At 46.2% G+C, this 6,000-nt stretch overlaps 1 protein-coding gene across 3 annotated transcripts in view; it reads left to right on the top strand.

Moving 5' to 3' along the window:
- Window positions 1-1,875: 1,875 nt before the first annotated feature.
- RCAN2 (regulator of calcineurin 2) overlaps window positions 1,876-6,000 on the top strand; it is a 270,128-nt gene continuing 266,003 nt past the window's right edge. For 2 of the 3 annotated variants that reach the window (XM_004739765.3, XM_004739766.3), the window contains exon 1: window positions 1,876-2,156. The gene's annotated coding sequence lies outside the window, so the exon portion shown is untranslated. The remainder of the gene's footprint in view (window positions 2,157-6,000) is intronic. The other variant, XM_004739767.2, reaches the window with a different exon arrangement.

Here is a 6,000-nt window from a genome sequence, read left to right as displayed (position 1 = left end):
TACAGAATAGATACTATTGAGATCAAAGTCTGCAGGTTGGTGATGATTCTAGGAACTACTTACTGCAAATGAGATTTTGTTTGGAGGATTAAGGATGTTTTACAGGGGAGTCTTGGAGTGATTGAGACATGGTGACTATCTTTACATATTTGAAACACAGTCAGTTGGAAAAGGAGTTGGACTCTGTCTCCATGGCTTCAAAAAGTGAATTAGAACCAATGAATGAAAATCCCAGGAAGGCAAGTTTGGGCTCAGTATATGAATGCCTTTTCAGATGATTCTTTTTTCTTTTTTCTTTTTTTTTTTTCTTTTAAAGATTCATTCATCCTGAGAGAGTTGGGGGCGGGTGTAGGGAGGGATAGAGAGAGTGGGAGAGAAGCCAACTCCCTGCTGAGCTTGAAGCCCACCCAGGACTCCATCCCTGGAGCCCGAGATCATGACCTGAGAGGAAATCAAGGGTCTTTTGTTTAACTGGTTGAGCCACCCAGGAATCTCAGGAACCACAAAATTCTATTAAAAAAAAAATGTAATTCATCTATATCAGTGGATATTTATGAATTTATGCATCCAGAAGTTTGGAAGAGTAGGAATCTAAGGCCATTTTAAACTCTGAAATTCTGTCTTTATTTATATTAGTGCAGATGAATCAGAGTGACAAGCTAAGGTTTACCCTTTTGGTTTTGTTGTTCCTTGCTTTTGTTTAAGATGAAATTTTACATCAACCTTGGAAAACACAAGGTGGTGTGTGGCTGAGGGAAGAGTAATTGTGAAACTTATCCACAGCTTCAGTGCAATTTTAATATTGTTATCAGGAAACAGAAAGGCATAAAAAGCAAAAGGAAAAAAGGCTTATTTATATAGCAATTAGAAAGATAACAGAATATAAAACTGATTTGAATATTATTTACTCCCTCTGCGAGTTGGTCCGCACTCCCACCCCGACCCGGCCCTTCTTCCTTGAATTTTCCCCACTTTCCCTGTTCTGGTCTTGTACACGGCTGACTGACTTTCTCCTGCCATCAGCTCTTGTGACCCATGAGCCACAGGCTTCCTCTGGCTCAGAATTGCTTTATTTTGTAAAGCAGACACGTCTACCTTAAGTTTGTTGAGCAACAGATCTAGCCTAGAATCTGATTCACATTCAGCTGTTCACTGTACGATAGCAGCCTCTCTCTCACTTGTCACCGGCTCTCACACAATAGGAGTCCTTGAAGCCCTCTGTCCCCAGGTCTGGTGGCAGCGAATCCTGGCAAAGCCAGGGAGCCGGTGCAGGGCACCTTGAGCGCGTGGGCGGGGCGGACGCAGGTCTCCGGACAGAGGGCGCCGCACCCACCCGGCGCAGACGCTCCGCGGACCGTCCGGGGGCTTCGCGACCTTTCCTCCACTGGAGTCGGGGGGCTCAGTGTGCGTGTGAGAAAAGTCTCTCTTCCCGTACTCCTCACCCACAGTTTGCTTCTCCGCCAGTTTCTTCTGGGCTGTCGCTGCCTAGTCATCCTTAGCTTCACATATCAGCCCCCTGCCCACTCCGACCCCTTAGGAAGCCCCCTCCCGGCGGTGACCCCGGGGAGCCCTCCCTGCTGGGGTTGGGACTCCTGAGCACCGGCATCTGCGCTAGGGGTCCAGAGGGGCTTCTCCGCTTCCTAGGCACCCCGAGTGGAAAGCGGGGTGTGTGTGTTGGGGGGGCGGTGCTGAGGGCAGGGGGGCAGCCCGGGGAGCAGAGCGGGTGCGGGCTCGGGAAGGGCGCCGGGTCAGGGGGGAGGGGAGAAGAGGAGGCCACACAGGGGCTTTCGGTTTCCTGGGGTCTGATTGGAGGTTGGCCCGATGAGTCGGAGCTGGGGGCGCGCCCATCTCCGCTGGCTCCTGCGAGAGCCGCCGGCTCGGCCCCTCCCCGGAGCCGCTTTGTCCCGGCTGAAGGCGGCCGAGGTTGCGGGGAGAGCGGGCGGGAGGCAGACAGCCGGGGACACACGGACCTCGAGACCGGGAGGCGGGGCGCGCCGCGCACGGCCCCACGCTCAGGCCCGCGGGCACCGCGCCCGCCCCCACGCGCTCGCACCGGCGGGCAGGTGAGCAGGCAGCGCCGCGCCCGCAGTCGCCGGCCCCGCGGACTTCCGAGCCGCCGCCTCAGCCTCTGCCGGCGCATCGCGGACGCCCAGCAGGTCGGTTATGTAACCGTACTGGCCAGCTCGCCCCTGCGCCCTGTCCTGTTGGGGCTGCGCGCTGCTCCCGGGCGGTGCGGGAGGACGCGGCAGGGGGCGGGCGGGCGAGCGCGGTGGGGATTCCAGGGCTGAGCTGGGGGGGCGGCAGCGGCGGAGGGTGGGACGGTGGTCTGCTCCAGCTGTCAGCCCCCGCGGTGGCCTGCTGTGTGTTGTGTGGGGGAGGGTCTCCCTTGAAGAGGGCACGGGTCTCAGAGAGCCCCTGCCCCATTCCTAGTGGCTCAAGGATTCGCCTTTCCAGTAGCAGCAGCAGGTGCATAAGTAGAACAGAGAGGATGACGCCTGTGGCCCCCGGGACTGAGGTTTGGAGAGGGGGAAAGGGCAGGTGGACTACACTCTGAGGGGAAAAAAAGGAGAAAACGGAGAAAGTCCTTTCCCAGTGCTTGAAAAGAAGTGCCGGGGAGGAGGAAGGTACTTTGAGGCGCAGCGGGCTGGGAATTGTCCTGCCTCGGATTAGCGGGCATGGGTCATCTAAAAATAACTTCGAGTTTGAAAAGTGAAATAGAAGGGAGTGCAGTGTGCTGAGTTTGTCTGCCTGTGGGATGCTTCGCTCTGGAAGTCACCCGAGGGAACAGGCAAATCCCGGCCGCCTGGCCTCACTGGTTTCCAGGGTGTCTCGGTTTGACTTTTAGTTAATGATTTATTCTCCAAGGCACTGCTGTCTTTTTCTGACCCCAGACTGAATTATAGCAGAGCGCATGTTTTGAATCTTCCTATTTCCTACATTGGTATAGAAGTGTTACGTAGACATCCAATGCAGAGTTCGCTGCCCAAGCTTTTTTTTTTTTTTTTAAATATATCATTTTAGTAAAAACAAAAGTTTCTGGGCTCCCTTTAACATACAGTTTCACAACTGAAGGTGAAAAAATGCTACAGCATTCCAGTCCATACTTCTTTCCCCCTTCAACTAGAACCCCACTTAATGTGTCACACATAGGCTTTAGGAAAAGTAGGACATTTTAAAAAATGCCACTCAACTTTCTCACATATTACATCAACAGCAAAACACAGGGCAAATATATCACAGGTACAGGGCAACACTTGCTAACTGGCCCCTTCCATTCTGGGGAAACAGTGAAGTTGGAAAATCTCAGAAGCTGGAAAGGATCAAGAAGCAGGTCAGCATTGACTGTGGAACAAGGCAGGGGAGTTAGCATTTGGCTGCTTTTCAGTCTGCCCATTGATTTTCTTTAGCCTTAGAGCTATTATCTTAAGTACAGTCATTGCATTGAATTAGTCTAAAATGTGAGTTGCACTTTGCTTTCAAATCTACTGCAAATCCAATCAGCATTTATTGAGCACCTACTACCCGAGTCCAGTCCACGGAATTTTGTGAGGGAAAAATGTCCTCAAATAAAGGTTCAGGATTGCAAGAGCTTTCAGAATGCCTTGTGTGTGCAGGTCCTGCAGAACTGGGCTAAATCTGGGAGGATGTGGTGCTCTCTCTCCATTGATGAACATTTAACAAGCCTAAGTGGGAACTTGAGAGCTTTGCCATTTGCAAGTTCATACCACACTCTTTTGAAAACTACTTACATAATCGTTTGCAGTTAGTTATATATAACAGAAACTAGCTTTAATTGAGATCAACTTTGATAGTCACTGAGGTCTCATTTTTTTATTCCTTTTACTTTGGGTACCACCCACTTGATTTATTCAGCAGTATTTTGTTCCACCTGTACTGTGTGTTATGTAGGTCCTGTGGCAGAAGATAAATGAATGAGGCCCATGCCATTCAGGAATCAATCTAGCAGAAAAGAAGGATAAGAAAATAGGTGATAGTGTTCAACACGATGAATGGTTGGTGGAGATAGGAACAAGTTCTTTGAATGTCCAGAGAAGGAAGGGTGGAGGGAATCTGGAGGAGCTCGCAGAAAGGTTTACATTTGGACTGCATTGCAGGAAGCAGTGCAGTTTTCTAGAGAAGGAGCTAAGTAGGTGTTCCACATGGAAGGAAAGTTTATGTTGAAAGAACATCTGGGTGCTCTGAAGTGAGGGACTGGCAGGAGAGTTTGGGTGGAGGGGGGATGTGTTTCAGTGAACCCAGGATGTGAATCTATCCTATGGAAGAGGAGAAATTATACAGCTTTTATGGGAGAAATGATTTGATCTAATTTGTATTTTGCTCAAGTGACAATGGAGGTGATTAGTAGGTGGGGTTGCAAGGGAAGGAGCTGAGAGTTTAGACCACAGGAGTGATCCAATCAAAAATAAATAAATAAATAACATTCGTTGTGCCTGAACCAGGTAGAATGGAGAAAGAGAAGAGAGATCTTCAGAGAGCTTTTGCAGGAGGAAAATCAGTGGCACTGGGTCACCAGTAGGGTAGTGATATAGAAGGAGTTGATGTCTAGATGGATGGTGAGGTTTTTAACTGAGTTAGGAGTGAAGTGAGAAAGATTAGGTTTGAAAAAGATGGGAAATTTTAACTGAAATCGTTTCCTTTAAGATCAACAACAAGACAAGGATGCTCACTCTTGACACACAGTTCTGGAAGTCTTAAATACAGAGCAATTAAGCCTGAAAAATAAATAAATGAAAGGCACAAAGTAAGAAGGGAAGAAGTAAAATGTCTCTATTTGCAGATGACATATACATAGAAAAATCTAAAGACTCCAGTAAAAAAAAATGAAAAAATCTTTTAGAACTAATAAACAAATTCAATAAAGTTGCAGAATATAAAATCAATATGAAAAAATAAGTTGCATTTCCATACACTAATAAAGAGCTATCAGAAAGAGTAAGTAAAGAAAGGATCCCATTTATGATTATATCAATAAGAACAAAATACCTGGGAATAAATTTATCAAAGGAGGTAAAAAGACTTGTACACTGCAAACTATGATATCGATTAAAGAAACTGAAAAAGACACAAATAAATGGAGAGGTAGTCCATGCTCATGGATTGGAAGAATTAATTTTGTTAAAATGTCCATACTACTTAAAGCAATCTACAGATTCACTGCAATACCAATGGTGTTTTTCACAGAAATAGAACAAACAGCCCTAAAATTTGTATGGAACCATGAGGACACCAAATAGCCAAATCAATCTCAAGAAAGAACAAACTGAGGGTTGCTGGGGGGAGGAGGATGTGGAGAGGGTGATTGGGTTATGGACATTGGGGAGGGTATGTGCTATGGTGAGTGCTGTGAAGTGTGTAAGGCTGACGATTCACAGACATGTACCCCTGGGGAAAATAATACATTGTATGTTAATAAAAATAATTAATAATTTTAAAAAAGAAAGAATAAAGCAGGAGACTTCAGACTTTCTGATTTTAAACTATGTTGCAAAATTATGGTATCTGGAACAACATGGCATAAAAACAAATACATAAATCAATGGAGCAGAATAGAGCAAAATATACCCACAATGTATGGTTATTTTATGACAAAGAGTCAAGAATGTACAATGAGGAAAGAATAGTATCTTCAGTAATGGTGTTGGGACAACTGGACAGCCATATACAACAGAAGAAAACTGGACCACTGTCTTACACCATACACAAAAATTAATTCAAAATGGATGAAAGACTTGAATGTAACTTTGAAGACATGAAATTTCTATGAGAAAACATAGAGGGTCATCTCCTTGGCAATGATGTCTTGGATTTGTTAACAAAAGCAGTTGAAAACAAAAGCAGAAATAAACAAATGGGACTACATCAAACTGAAAACCTTCTTCAAAACAAGACCCATCAGCAAAAGGAAAAGGAAACCCATGGAATGGGAAAAGCTTTGCAAATCATTTATCCAAAGTATGTAAAGAACGCATATAACTCAAT

This window comes from Mustela putorius, unplaced genomic scaffold (assembly GCF_011764305.1).
Source record: "Mustela putorius furo isolate JIRA1106 unplaced genomic scaffold, ASM1176430v1.1 tig00003983_pilon_pilon_pilon, whole genome shotgun sequence".
Taxonomy (NCBI): Eukaryota; Metazoa; Chordata; class Mammalia; order Carnivora; family Mustelidae; genus Mustela; species Mustela putorius.
Note: the sequence above shows the minus strand (reverse complement) of the source record. Positions and strands in the feature narration are given on the sequence as shown.